Source organism: Indicator indicator, chromosome 17 (assembly GCF_027791375.1).
Source record: "Indicator indicator isolate 239-I01 chromosome 17, UM_Iind_1.1, whole genome shotgun sequence".
NCBI classification, from domain to species: Eukaryota; Metazoa; Chordata; class Aves; order Piciformes; family Indicatoridae; genus Indicator; species Indicator indicator.
The window spans coordinates 103238-117012 of NC_072026.1; the positions used below are offsets into that span (position 1 = coordinate 103238).

At 38.4% G+C, this 13775-nt stretch overlaps 1 long non-coding RNA gene across 1 annotated transcript in view; it reads left to right on the forward strand.

The window, feature by feature from the left end:
• Positions 1-11721, forward strand: part of LOC128972509 (uncharacterized) — a 29525-nt gene extending 17804 nt beyond the window's left edge. The window contains exon 4 of the long non-coding RNA XR_008489271.1: positions 11690-11721. This is a non-coding gene — a long non-coding RNA (uncharacterized LOC128972509). The remainder of the gene's footprint in view (positions 1-11689) is intronic.
• Positions 11722-13775: the final 2054 nt, after the last annotated feature.

Below are 13775 nucleotides of genomic sequence, written 5' to 3' on the forward strand. Positions count from 1 at the left end.
CTTCAGTCTGGAGAAGAGAAGGCTCCAAGGAGACCTTATTTTGGCCTTCCAGTATCTTAAGGGGGCCTACAAGAAAGCTGGGGATGGACTTTTTAGGATGTCAGGTAGTGACAGGACTAGGGGGAATGGAGCAAAACTAGAAGTGGGCAAAACTAGAAGTGGGTAGATTCAGATTGGATGTTAGGAAGAAGTTTTACACTGAGGGTTTTACACATGAGGTTGATGAGACACTGCAACAGGTTGCCCAGGGAGGTGGTGGAAGCCTCATCCCTGGAGGTTTTTAAGGCCAGGCTGGATGTGGCTCTGAGCAACCTGATCTAGAGTGAGGTGTCCATGTCCATGGCAGGGGGGTTGGAACTAGATGATCCTTGAGGTCCCTACCAACCCTAACAATTCTATGATTCTATGAATGCAATTTCCTTGCTCTTGTCTTATTAGTATATAACATAAGAGTCTTAAAATCTATAGCTTTACCTTTACAGAAATGTTGTTGTCATCTAATTATTAGCATAGTCTTCAAATAACCCACAACACTGTTTCTAACCTGGTATTGATCCTGGTATGTGGATGTAAGGGCATGTGTGATTGCAATAAAAAGGCAAAATGTTTTATTACTCATATCCATGGGCATCCCCCATCCATGGGCCCCATACATCTCCACACCCAGGCAGTGTGTGCTGGCATTGGGTGGGGCATCTGGTCAAAGAGGTGTGATGGTAGGGCCATGACACATGGCCCAGTACAAATCCAGACAGGCCTTAAGATGTCTAGACAGGTCCCTTTCTCTCCCCTCCTTTACTGCAGGAAAACAGGGCAGCGTGGGAAAAGGAACAAAGGGGACAGGTCCCTTGCCTGTCTGGTAAACAAGATGCTTATCTGGGGTCAGAGCACATAGCTGACCACTGCTCTCCCAGATACAAGGTCCTTGCTTCTGCCTTTTACGGTCATAGCCTGGCAGAACGCTTTCCATTGGGCAGCTACATGTTAGCTTCAGTGCCCCTTTGGACCAATTGACCTCTGGCGTTTTGTATATATACAAGTGGCTAGGTAGCCTAGCCTTGCCTTGCTCAAATCTGCTCAAGCCTTGCTCAAGCTTGCTGAAGCCAAGCCTTGCTTCAAGCCTCACCGCCTCGAGTTGCCCTGCCCTGCCTCGAATGTCTGGTCCAGAGCCTGGGATAAAGCCACGAGCCATACACGTGCAAGTCGGAGAAGTCAAGAGCCTAGAAAACCAGAGTCACCTAGCCTGCTTCCCTTTGCCACCAGAATTGTGCCGTGCCTCAGTTTACCCAGGAACCACGCAAGCGCCCATCGCCAAGAGCGTTGTTAACTGCCTGCCGTCCACTGAAGCCAGAGCAGCCTGGGACCACACAGTAAACCTTTCTTTCATCTCCTGTGCTGCACCTACAAGAGCGCCCCCAAAGCCAATGCAGCAGCAGCATCCCGTACATGGGTGAAAATAGCTGTGAGTAACTCATTCACTGCCCTTTGGGTTTAACGGTTCTTATTGAACCTCCTCACTGCCGTAACTGAGTGCTAACTGCTCTTGGGGACCTTCTCTTTCCAAGTCGTTGCCTCCTAATTTGCATATAATAGTTTGTATTTGCCTCGAGACTGCATAATCCTTTGTAAATATATCTTCCAACTGTACAAACAATCCTTTTAACGGATTATGGCATATTTCATAAATAAAGGGTTGCTATTTTATTAATACCCATTTGTCATATTATTTTATTAATTATCGTTGTGAGGGTAATTAATAAATAAGCCTCCCCCTGACCGCAACAAGAGGCTACTGCAGAGGTGCTTGTAAGAGTTAAAAGTTGCATAGTGGTTAATCAAATTAAACTCAATGCTTAGTTTTGCCTAGATTGACGATTAAGCCAGTGTGCTTTCTTATGACATCAGTCATTATTTGTACTGTTTTCACTCAACTGAGCCAACAGGAATTCTTGAGGGAGAGTGGGATTGATCTTAATGCCATAAAAAGAGCATTTGCCATGTTGTTTATCAGCCACTCAAGTGTCAATATTCGGACAAAAATCCAAGCCACGGTGATGGTGTTCAAGCTCCCCAAGCTTATGTGTGACCAGAAAATCCGGCCATAGGTCTGCTTTTGATTTCAACACAACTTTCTGGTGCAGTACTTGTATTGATAGCACTATTCTTTCAAAGAGTACTGAGCCACCCTGTGACATCTTGTTGGCTCATGTTGTGCAGTGAATCAGAGCCTGGAAAGCTGTCCATAAAAACTGCCTTGCACAGCATGTTGAGTGTACCCATTTTATCAAAGCAAAGTAAGACGAGAGCACTCTCGAGTGAAAGCTCTGGTTGATATTTGGTCTATTTATCAGCTGCTGCTGTGAAGTACGTCAGAGGTTCAAGATATAGTCCAAATTACATCTATCCTGTGTATTAGTATAGTCTCAAAGCCATTTTTAAATCCAAATTGTCTTCATACTAGAATTGCGTCAAAGTTTCGTCTCAGAATCCTTTAATAGGTCCATAAGCACATGCCTGCATCAGTGTGCCTGCCCAAGACATGTCCTGCTGCAGGAAGGTTCCAGCTCTGTGTGCCCATGCTCCAGGTACTTTTTGGTGAACTGTCAGTATTGACTTGCTGCCCTGGGGATGACATGTGTCCGTACGCAAAGTAAAAATGCAGTGTGGGCTGCATGACTACACTCATGAGTGTAGGTCACATCAATACAGTTCAGAAACAGAGACATTTGGAATCATAGGATGCATTGGGTTGGAAAAGGTTTTTATTAGAAACACTGAAATTATCATATCTCCGTGGTTGCTGCATGTGGTATTATTGTCATCGTTCAGTAAATACAGTTTTGACACTTTTCTTCCTGCTGTCGAGGTATGATGCTTTATTCTGCATAGTCTGGGATAACTGACCAGAGTAAATTTGTGTTCTTGCCTCTCAGAGGAACGTAGTCTTAAAGGAGAAACAAGATCTTGGTTTTCACTTCTATGGTCTTTGTTATTGAAGTTGTTCCTATTAATGTTTTTCAATCCAGTGTAAGCCTAACAGAGCAGTGAGAAAAAGTACGATTAATTTTTCCTGCCGCTCAAGACTTTGAGTTGGCAGGTGATGCTTTGTCACTATAAAACATAGAAAACATGATTAAAAGGCTGTAAGAGTAATTCCTTGCCCAAGTGTATTTTTGGTGACTGCCCAAATATATACTCCCCGGAGGGCAGTGAGCTGAACATGGCTGAGTCACTCCATCAGCAGTTTCTGTTGGACACCAACTGAAGAAGCTGTTTTTGAAGATAACCGTTTTGGAACATTTACACCTTGTTGAAGAAGTATTTTGTGTGAAGATACTCATAACGGTTCTCTTTCTGAATCAATACATGTTGCCTCCTAAATGCAACCATGCGTAGCTCCTTAATGTTTGCAACCATCTGACTCATTCTAAAACTAAAAGTTGTTCAGGTGGAAGTAGAGATGTTAAGGCGTAGAGAGTAGGAGTTTTGCTGACATTAATGAACAATTCAAAAGGGTTCACAGCAGTAAATACATTGTTTGCTTTGTATTAAGAAAGAAGAAAGGAGTTGAGCAATTCTGTTAGAATTTCTATGCATTAATTAATTTCGATGAACACGGCATGATTTCATTTGAATATCTGAATGTTAATTGCATTGACTTTGTTATTAAAGGAATTAACTTATCAGCTATTTTTGACTATGGCTAATCAACTACAATACCGTGGCATTAAACTACATAGAGCTATAGTCACAGAATGATGGTCAGATTGCTCTCTGTTAGGAAAGACAAGAGGGATTTATTTATGAATATTAATTTTAATTAGTACATATTTGCCGAGAAGCAATTCAGCAATCAGCCTTAGTAATATGTGATCCTGCCTGCAAGCTCTCTGTATATATACATCACCATGTGTAGGCAAAAGGCTTTATCAGAGAAATAAATTAATGTTTTAAGTACTGGGTTTCAATAATAATTTACTGTTTACCCATTAGGGAGAGTCATTGGTCTGTCTTAACACACTTAAAATCTAATTTTCTTTTTTTAAAAAAAATTAATTATTCCTCCTAGCCAAAAAAGGACTACATTGTTAACCCCAAACAAATGATATTAAAAAAATTTAAAAGCTTTATTAAGTTCAATTAATTGGTTGTAGCAGACTAATTTTGTCATGCTTTGCTAGACAGCGTATTGTAAGTAATTTTGATGATCTCCAATTGAGTTGGGCAAACAAGCCTGCACACTAAGGCAAAAATGGAATTGTCTTGATCATTACAAAAAACGTTGGCTTGTTTGGTATTTGTCATGAATAGGTTAATTAGCTACTTTATTACATCTAGACTTTCAGTGCAGTAGAACAGGGGTAATTAATTTTACTGTGTAAACTAGTATAGTCAAAATTGTATTGTTCTGATTTGTTCAGGATAAAAGTCTTCAGAGATACTTGATTTAATATTAGATAAGTATGACTGTGGATGCAGTTTTCATGATTTGCTGTCACTGTACATAATTTATGGGCCTTGTTTTTTTGCTAGTCACTTTTCAGTCTTTTGCCTAATGGTATAGAGCAAGCTTTGTCACAGCTCACAGAGCCAGTCAGAGCCATCCCTGAGAAGAATGAGACACTGATTCTGTGTCTTCTAAAGCAACAGCACATGCACTGTGAGAATGAGTTTCTAGGAACCAGCATACTATACTTGTGGATGAAGAGTTTTAGCTGAGCAGCATTTATAAGAAATTATCTAGGATGATAGTCAGGTAAAATCCTGCTCTAATTTTGTTCTTGTTGAGCTTAAGCTAATTTACAGAGCTTTGAAGCAGATCTCTCAAAGTAAAAGCAGTCATTTCAGTTCAGAGGAAGGTACTGTGCTGATCCAATGTTTTGATTGGTTGGGTTCTTTGGTTGCTGGTGGTAGCTTTTTGTCTGGGTTTTTTCTCAGGCCTCTGAGAATAAAAATTGATTTTTTTCCCAAAAAGTTACCCTGTTCTCCAAGTGAGCATATGCTGCTGTGCCCCCAAAACCACTTCCTTCAGTTCTGCTTAGAGAAAATCTTTATTCTTGAGAAGAAAAGGTGTCAGACTGTAACATACTTACAAGAGATTTTCTTATTCCTTTTCCAGACCATGTTCTGAGGAATTTGAGAGCGTATTCTATGTACTTACTGAAAAATCATGGAGAATTAATTGTTTTAAAATGTCTAGTGTTTTTATTTAAGTCTCTGATGCTTAGCTGAGAGGCTAAATTACTCTAATTTTGCCATAATGAAATTACATTCTTTTTACTTTAAATGTCTTCCTTTTCAGTTTTGGCCACCATCTTCCTTACTCACATTTCACGCTGTGTTGTTTAGATCCATTCTGTTGTCTGCCAACTCTTTCTTCAGCAAAATCTTCATCATCATTATTTTCTCTTTGTGCTATTTTCAGACTCTAAAATGTTTCGACATGAAACAACTGGCTTGAATTCTGCTTTGTTTAAAATACAGGAAAATTTCAAACCGAACATTTATTTTTGTGCTCAAGTAAGGTTATAGCTATAGAACTTTTTGGATTTTTTTGGTGTGTGTTTGACATGGCTTGTGGCCGTTTATACAAACCGACAGTCGTTTGAGGAGTCCTGGTGTGCAGCTCTTCCTCTGAGTCATAAATAACATTAAATATATAAATGATTCATTCAAATTATAGTTCCTTAGAAGTATAATAATGTATCATTCTGATTATTTGTAATCTCACATTTGCCAAGGTATTATTTTGGTCAGTGATTTTGTTTAATATTTGTTTAACTGTGCTGGGCCATAAAGAATGTCATACAAACTACGACTCCTTAGGTTGGTGTCATAGTCACTGTTCAGCCATGAATGATGATCTTGATCATAGAAAAATATTTTGAAGGTTGAAATAATTTGGTTCTTTCCTGCAATATAATTTTGATATAAAAACAAAACCTTGCAAAATTTTTCATTTTGGCTCTTTCTGAGTGCCTTTCTAAGATGCCTTTTCCAGTTCCTTTCTTGGATGTTGCTTTCAATAGTTTTGTCAGTTTTGTGGTGGATTTGCTTGGTTTGTTTGTTTTAGAATCGTATTTTGACAGGAGGTTTTTATTTCTTTGCCATGTTCTTTTTGTCAGTATGTGAGTCTATGCTTTCATACATTTGTTTTGATGGAGCAGTTCTGGTGAGAGACAGCACGGGAAATGGTACTGCACAGCAGAAAGGGAATTGCTGTAACAATTTCAAGTGTTACGTGTTGCCTGCTGGATGGGCAGTGCTGTTGTGTTTTGCTTCTATTTTGGGCTGAGATAGGCCTCCAGTATGTGCAGGTATTTTTATCATGACAAAACTTTTTGAGCTAGTCAAAAAAGAGTCTGCCTGTTAGATCCCCACCATAAGGCTGGGAACTTGGAGAAAGGAAGGGATGGCACAACCTGTGTGTGTCACCTCTTTTAGAAGTAAGCTGGTTAGAACCTGTGCTTCTTGGTGTTGCTCATACATTGAGGAGCAATGGTCATGCTTCCTGAACAGCCTCCTTTCTTTTAAATTAATCTGCTTCTTGCATATATGTAATCTCTTCAATTATTTCATGTGATGGACTTTTTCCTTCATTGGGAAGCAGGCTTCCAAAACCCAAGAGAAATGGCACATATTTCTCCTCTCTGTATACAGCCACTTTTTTTTAAATGGATATTTTTAGAAACTTTGCAAGCATTAGTATAGTATTTATGGTGAAGGTCTGAGGGAAAGCATTAGATGTTATCAAGAAGATGTTGCTTGGTTCAGTTGGATATATATGTCTGACAACATGTGAGTTTATTATGTGTGAATGAAGTTTGCATACATCTTTATGTAAGCAAATAACATACCTTTCATGGCAGGAACAGAGTAACATCCTTTCCCTCTTTCAACATAAGAACTGAAATGGTTTTATTGAATATGGCCTGCTGTTAAATACTGTTTTAAAAACTTCTGTATTCATCAGGAGGTAGTTCGTGTATGTTGGATAAGGAGAAAATGTTGAAGAGATTATCCAGTGTTGAATAAAGAATCGTTTTATACACAGCTCTAAAGATCTGAATTTAATAGTACAGAGGAATCTAATTCTGATTTTTAGGAAATGAGCAGGATTGAGCATAATTTTTTTGATACTGTTTCTTATCATTAGCATTCTTCTCCAAAAAGTTGTGAAAACATCACTGAAGTCTTTTAGAAGTTCCTGATGTGCTTTTAAATGTCATCTTCTATATTTAGTTGCTCTTTCAGCTGTGGGTCACATGGGTATATATTAATGAGGAATCAAATGCTTTAATTTGTATATACCTGAAATCTCTCTTCAGTGCACAGTGAAAACAAAATTCTGCTCTTGATCACATTTCACAGTTGTGTCTAAAAACAGCAGTCACAGCTGTTACACAGTAAGGATATTTAGTGTTTCTTGAGAAATTTTTGCATTTAGAATCAATTTCTTAGCAAAACAACATCTGAACAACATAATTAGAGACTTGAAGTGTTACTTGAAAATTCAGGAAGAGAATTCCAGGGCACAAAACTCAAATATATGTCACTGCTTGCATAATAGCTAAAAACTTAGAGCATCTGTGATGGATTACATGAAAGATCTATCTTTTCCACAGCAATCGTCAGCAGTAGATGCCTATGGCAGAGGGTGAGCATATTTCATACTGCTTCTAGGTACTCTTCCAAATGTCAGGCCTTTGTGGCTTAGGGACTTCCTGTGTGGAACGTGCTTTCTGTTTACTTAGCCTCCTGGCAGTAGCAGTAATTGATAAATAAATCAATAGACATATCTTCTCATGTACAGGTTTCAGAAAGAGGTTGATTAGATCTCTGTCCTTGGAAATACGCAGAGGTCTGCACAGACTGATCTAACTCCTGAGCACATCTAACTTAATTTGACGTCAGTTAACATGATGCTTGCAGACCACTCTATTGTTTCTCCATTCTATCTTTCCCCCAGTCTCCTTAGCAAGTTCTTCAAAGACTGAAATTGTAGTGGACATAGCTGAGCCTTTGAACTCTTGGGGCACTATGTAGCTTGAACGCCAATTGGCAAACAGGCAGACATTAGGCAGGCTGATTTCTACTGAAAACAGTTGTGCAAGTTAATATCAAGGTATGTATTCTAATGCAGTTGAGCCATCAGAGCCTGATAGGCATGGCTGAGCTACACCACACTTTGTGGCTTAGTTACCTCCGCATGTAGCATGTGTAGATGTAAAAACAGCATGTAGAAAAGCAGCATTTCCTGGCACACAATTATTAGTTTTCACACACACACAAAAAAAAAAAAAAAAAAAAAAAGGAAAAACTGCAGAAAAAACAAAATTTTGAGTGCAGTAATGTGTTCATGTTTATGTTTGGAGCACAATGGCAATCAACTGAACTGTTACCTACCTTTGGACTTATTAAAAAGAGGTTTCAGGAGAGAAGATATGGCTCAGAAATTCCCTAACAATTCTTACTCTTACTCCTGTGTACAATGAAATGTGCTCCTCACTGAGGTTAAAGATCTGTAGGACGTTTTAGTTGATCTAATAACTCACCAGCATGAAAATACACAGTTGTAAATCTCCATATCTGCCTTTCCCTCTGTTTCTCTTCCTCTGCTGCTGGCTCTTCATTTCTGTCACCTTTGCACTGACTCTGGTGTTTGTCAAAGCCTTCACACAACCAATTCAGAAGGAACATGGCCGTTATGTTTTCCCATTTTAGTTTTCCTGGATAAATTAATTGAATCGGTTCACAAGGAAAGAGCTAAAATATTGTTAATAATGATCAGAATTTCATTTCAGTGCAATCTGTTCTGGTTCTTACATTGTTTCATTGAGATTTACCCTAAGAAGTCAGGTAAGATTGAATCTGATTCTGTTCCTCACTTGCAACTGACCTATCAAGCTTCCTCACTCCCACTTTTGATCCATTCTGCTTGGAACGGGGACTGTTTCTCAGTGGATGTTAACTCTGGTGTAGTAGTGCCTGGAAGCATTCATCTACTGTAAATTTCTTCAGTGAGTGTAGAAAGCTTACCTTTATACTTGCAGTCAACAACAAAATAAAATCAACGTTCTGTATATTTTTGGTATTTTTTTTTCAAGGAGAATTATATTTTGAGATAATTAAAAAGAAATCCACAACCCTCTCCCTCCTCACTGGCAAACCTGTGTGCTCATTAAGTTTAATAGTATTTTTGAAAGTGATACTATTTCCATATACTCTGATTCTCCGAAAATCTAATTTACTACCCTCTCCATTACAACTTTGAAAGGATTATTCAAATATTTTATAGTCCTAACTGCATAGAGCACTTTAATCCTATTGTTTGGAGATTGTCATTCTCCTGCCTTCCTTCTGCTTGCAGTCTCCCATTAGACACTACAGGCACACCCTGGTAATCTCCAAATCCAGCAAAGTGCTATCTGGCAATCAGTGTCTGCCTGTCCCTTCTATTTAGTTTCCACTCCTTGCATATTTTAAAATAAAAGAACTAGAATCACAATCTTCTCTCTAGCACAGTATAAGCTATGACTTAAAAACACATATAGAATTGGTATTTGTACTTCTTAGTCCTGAGCTTGTCAGTGCCATCTCCTTATCCTTTACCTGTCTTCTGGTAACTCCAAAGGATTCACCTCTTTGCTTTCAGACAGGCATGCTGCCCTCAAGTGTTAAATGAGTAAAACAAGTTTCCAGTCTCAGCTAAAAGGGGGAAGGATACTTTTCCAAGTAACAGGGACCAAGTGACAGCTCCTGAAGCTCTGTGAAAGATGCTAAAGTGAAAGTGCCATGAATTTGCAAAAGCAGTAAGCCTCCATTTAGTACTTGTTCCCTGGCTTCTGAAGAAAGGCAAGGTCAGGTTCGGAGCACTGGTGTCTGCAAGTTGAAAACCATTTGGATCCGTATCTGATGGAGGCACTGTAGCCTGTCTGTATGCAATCCTCTGGCTACGTGGCAGTGCCAGTGATTGCAGAACAGTCCTTTTGTCAAACTGCCACAAGAATCTCCAGGCAGCTTCTGTTGCTCAAGATGTTCTTTACCCCTGTGCAATTGCTGCTTTTCGTTTGTAACAGCAGTCTAGAGTTGTGTGAGTACATAACCATTTATGTTTATACATTCTGTATGTAAATCACATCTATTTTACTGTAGGAAGAAATTGCCATCATTTATAAAAGTATTAAACAAAAGAGATTCATGAAGAGATGGATATATAATCTTTTTTTATGGAAGATGATTTTTTTCTTTACAGAGAAAGTGTCATGGTCTGCTAATGATGCCAGTAGATCTTGTGCAGATGGAAGAACACAGAACATCATCTTCTGCAGTAAAATTCATTCCTTTTGGCTGTTACCAGTTCTGCTAAATGACTCTTTATATTGTCACCAGTGATGCTGAACTGGTGCAGAAAATATTTTTTTCTGGGATTTCTGTAAAGTGATAAGGAAGAAGAGTTTCCAGAGAAATATTTGGCTTTTTACAAACTTTATACTATAAGGAAAGAGGGAGATGATGTATGTAAGTCACATTGCTCCAGTCCTCATTAACTGTTGTGTAGCTCAGGAATCAGAAGTGTGTATTTGCTGTTCAGAGTCATCATTGGCTGTCACCGTGGAACTGCTTTTCAAGCAGTAAGTTCTTTTCTCCGGGTGAAAAGGACATTTACTCTGGCACCACGTGGCTGCAATTTATCACACAATTGGGATTAACTGAAGCCTTTTTCACACCATCATATCTTGCTGTATCATTATATATAATTTCAGCTCCTGCGGATTTCACCTATTCTGCTAGAGCAAATTAAGCAAATCAAATTAAGGAGATCATTCCTCATTTCCTAGCAACCTTTGAAATTTGTGGGAATGGGCTAAAATGCCGCTGTCAGCTTCACTTTTTGTAGTTCCACTGTTCATCAGCTGCATTGTATAGTGTGCTCTGTCAAAAATCAGCTTATTTCTCTCTGTGCTTCTGAAAATAAGTGTTTGAAGCCCAGTGTGTGGTTCCAGCTTTTTCACAATATGTGAACTCTAACCTCTCCCGTTCCTTGACTAATAAACCAGTCTGGTTTTCCAGTCCAACAGATTTGTTTCACAAGTACATTATCAAGTGAGAAGCATTTGTAAGCAGCTTTGCTGACAGGGGAAAAGGCTGCCAGAGCAGATTTTACAAATGTGGAGCTTGTGCCACCTGTATTGTTTGGAAATTTAAGGAGCTAACAGACTGGTTAGTTGACTTGTTACAAGGCCTTTGACTGCCATCTGCCACACACACCTTGCATGGTAATTTACCAGTAGGGACGACGTCTCCAAATAGATTGACAGCTGGCATGTACTTTTTACAGGAATTCACAAAACTTGCTTTCAAGTAAGCACCATAAATGCTTTTTATTTTATTTAATGTTTTCTTACAAGGTGTGAATCAGTCAGACACCCATTGTGAAATGTGTGGTAAGTGTGACCTGGTTGATGGTATATAAGCACTGCACATTCAAACAAGAATCTTGTTTACTTGGAATGTTCCTAATTCAAAGGAGCTTTTGTTTCTCACAGTCTGTACATAGTTTTGTCTGTGTTAAGGAATTCAGGTTACTTGCACTCTTTTGCACTTTCTTTTGCACCTTTCAGATTTTACCTGTTGTGATGGAATAATTTAAGTAGGTAAGTTGCTTCTTGTTGTTTTTTTTCTCCAGGCAGCAGAGAGGAATGATTGTGGCTACCATCCATGATAAGAGAAATGTTGTGAAGAGGCAGAACTGCAGTCACTGGATACATCTCTCTCATTAGCCAGTTTGACATCCCCTGTGGTAGCCTGCACTGCCCAGGGCTTTTGATAGAAGAGACAAACCATGACATTCCCTACTGAAATGCTTTACTTTCATCTACAGATTGTTCTCCAGTGGTAACAGAATAGTTAAATTCCCTCTGTTCATTGTTCTTTTCTTACATATTAGTAAAGTATATGCATATTATCTCAAACATCTCTCAAACTTCCAACCTGCCAGACAACTTAATTGAATTTATGGTGTTTTTTTTTTAATTTACTTTATTTTAGAAGTACACTACTTTGGAGGAGGGGTAGAAGGAAATGGTGTTACTTAAAAAAATGGATTTGTTCTTTTTATTGTTAGAATGGGAGTTTCAAACCATGAGTATGTGCTGAAGGATGAATGGTGAAAGACTTGATAGGTCCATCAAGTTAAGCAGCTGTTACAGTTGTACCACTGAATATTCTGCTTGCAGTCAATGTTAAGAGATCGATGTTTGTACTTTACTTAGCATAATTCATTATATATCAGAAATACTATTATCTCTTGTATTTAATATTTTCAGTATTTTAGGTTGTGATTAGATGTCCGTTGTGCTTGTTGTCACTGGTACATGGGTTACAAAAATCTGGGGAGAGCTGTATAATGGACTGTTTAAATTACTCTGTATCATAAAGGGCACTGTTATATATACTGTATAGAATATCATGCTATCTTTCATAGGATTTCTGATGGGAAAATTGGGTTACCTCAATAAAACCATAACCTAAAACTGTGCCATATGAATCAAATTCTTTCATAGTTGTGAAGATGGCAACGTGAGAAGTTTCCAGGGATGTCTAACGCCTCATATTTGAGATATTCGCATATTTGTCATGCAGAGCAGAATGAGTTTGGATTTTTTTTCCTCATTTTTCCATTTAAATGAGAAGTGCTAATAATTTTGTAATGCTGCCACACATTTTTCCTAGTTCGTTTGCTTCAAGGACAGGTCTGACTATCAAATGCCATCTTAATTTTTCAGTAAGAAAAGAAAAAATTGGTTTATAGGTGGTAGGCATATGGCCAGGAATTTCCTACAATCAGAAAGCAGTCAATGTATAGGATTACTAATCTATTTCCTTCCTTTATTTCCTCTTTTCTATTGAATCCACTGAAACTCATCTTTACGTTCTCCTTTCTTCCCTAGTATTTTTGTATGATCACAGAGCTTTGAAGCTGTCCTTTAATTTTTTATTTTCTGGTAGGCTGTAGGGCACAGTGGACTGGTGTGATATTAATGGGCCTGATTGAGATGAAGTTTAATGACTTTTCTCACATGCTTCACCATTAGGCCAGTGGCACATTTTATTGTCATCTTTTGTCCGTGCTCGTTATGTTAGCTGGTCCTAATTATCATTGTTTCAAAGATAGGTAGAATAACTTTTTTTCTTGGATGCCTGAGTCTTCCCCCAGCCCCCTCATTCTTCTTTTTCCCTCTCACTATTATAAGAGTTTAGTCCATCCTGCTTTACCACCACCTGGAACAAAATGTTTCTATTTACAAACTATTTTCATTCATCGAGTTCATGTCTAAACCAAATTGCATACAGCTCAAAATCTGTTAATTATCTTTGACTAATGCTGTTTAAGGTCTGCTTTAAGCAATCACAAGAATGAGTATCACTACTGTATCTCATGGACATTTCTAGCCTCTAAAATCCCATGATATCAAGGAAGGAATACTTTCATTTCTGAAGCCATCAGTTATGTCTGTAATGGTCTTTAAGATGTGGAAGTAAAAAAACTTTCCCAATTTATGCTCATGCTACTGGTTCTGATTATTTGAGAGGATAATGTCTTCTAATGGGTAATTTTACTTTTTAAAATCTGCAAGTGAATGCACCTTGTGCACTCAGTCCTGTTTTTCTTGCAGGTATTTTGTCTGTGTAGTAGAATGGTTGAATAAAAAATATGAGGTGTCTGTTTTAGAGTAACCAAATTAGTTTTATGGGGAATACTGTAATATTAA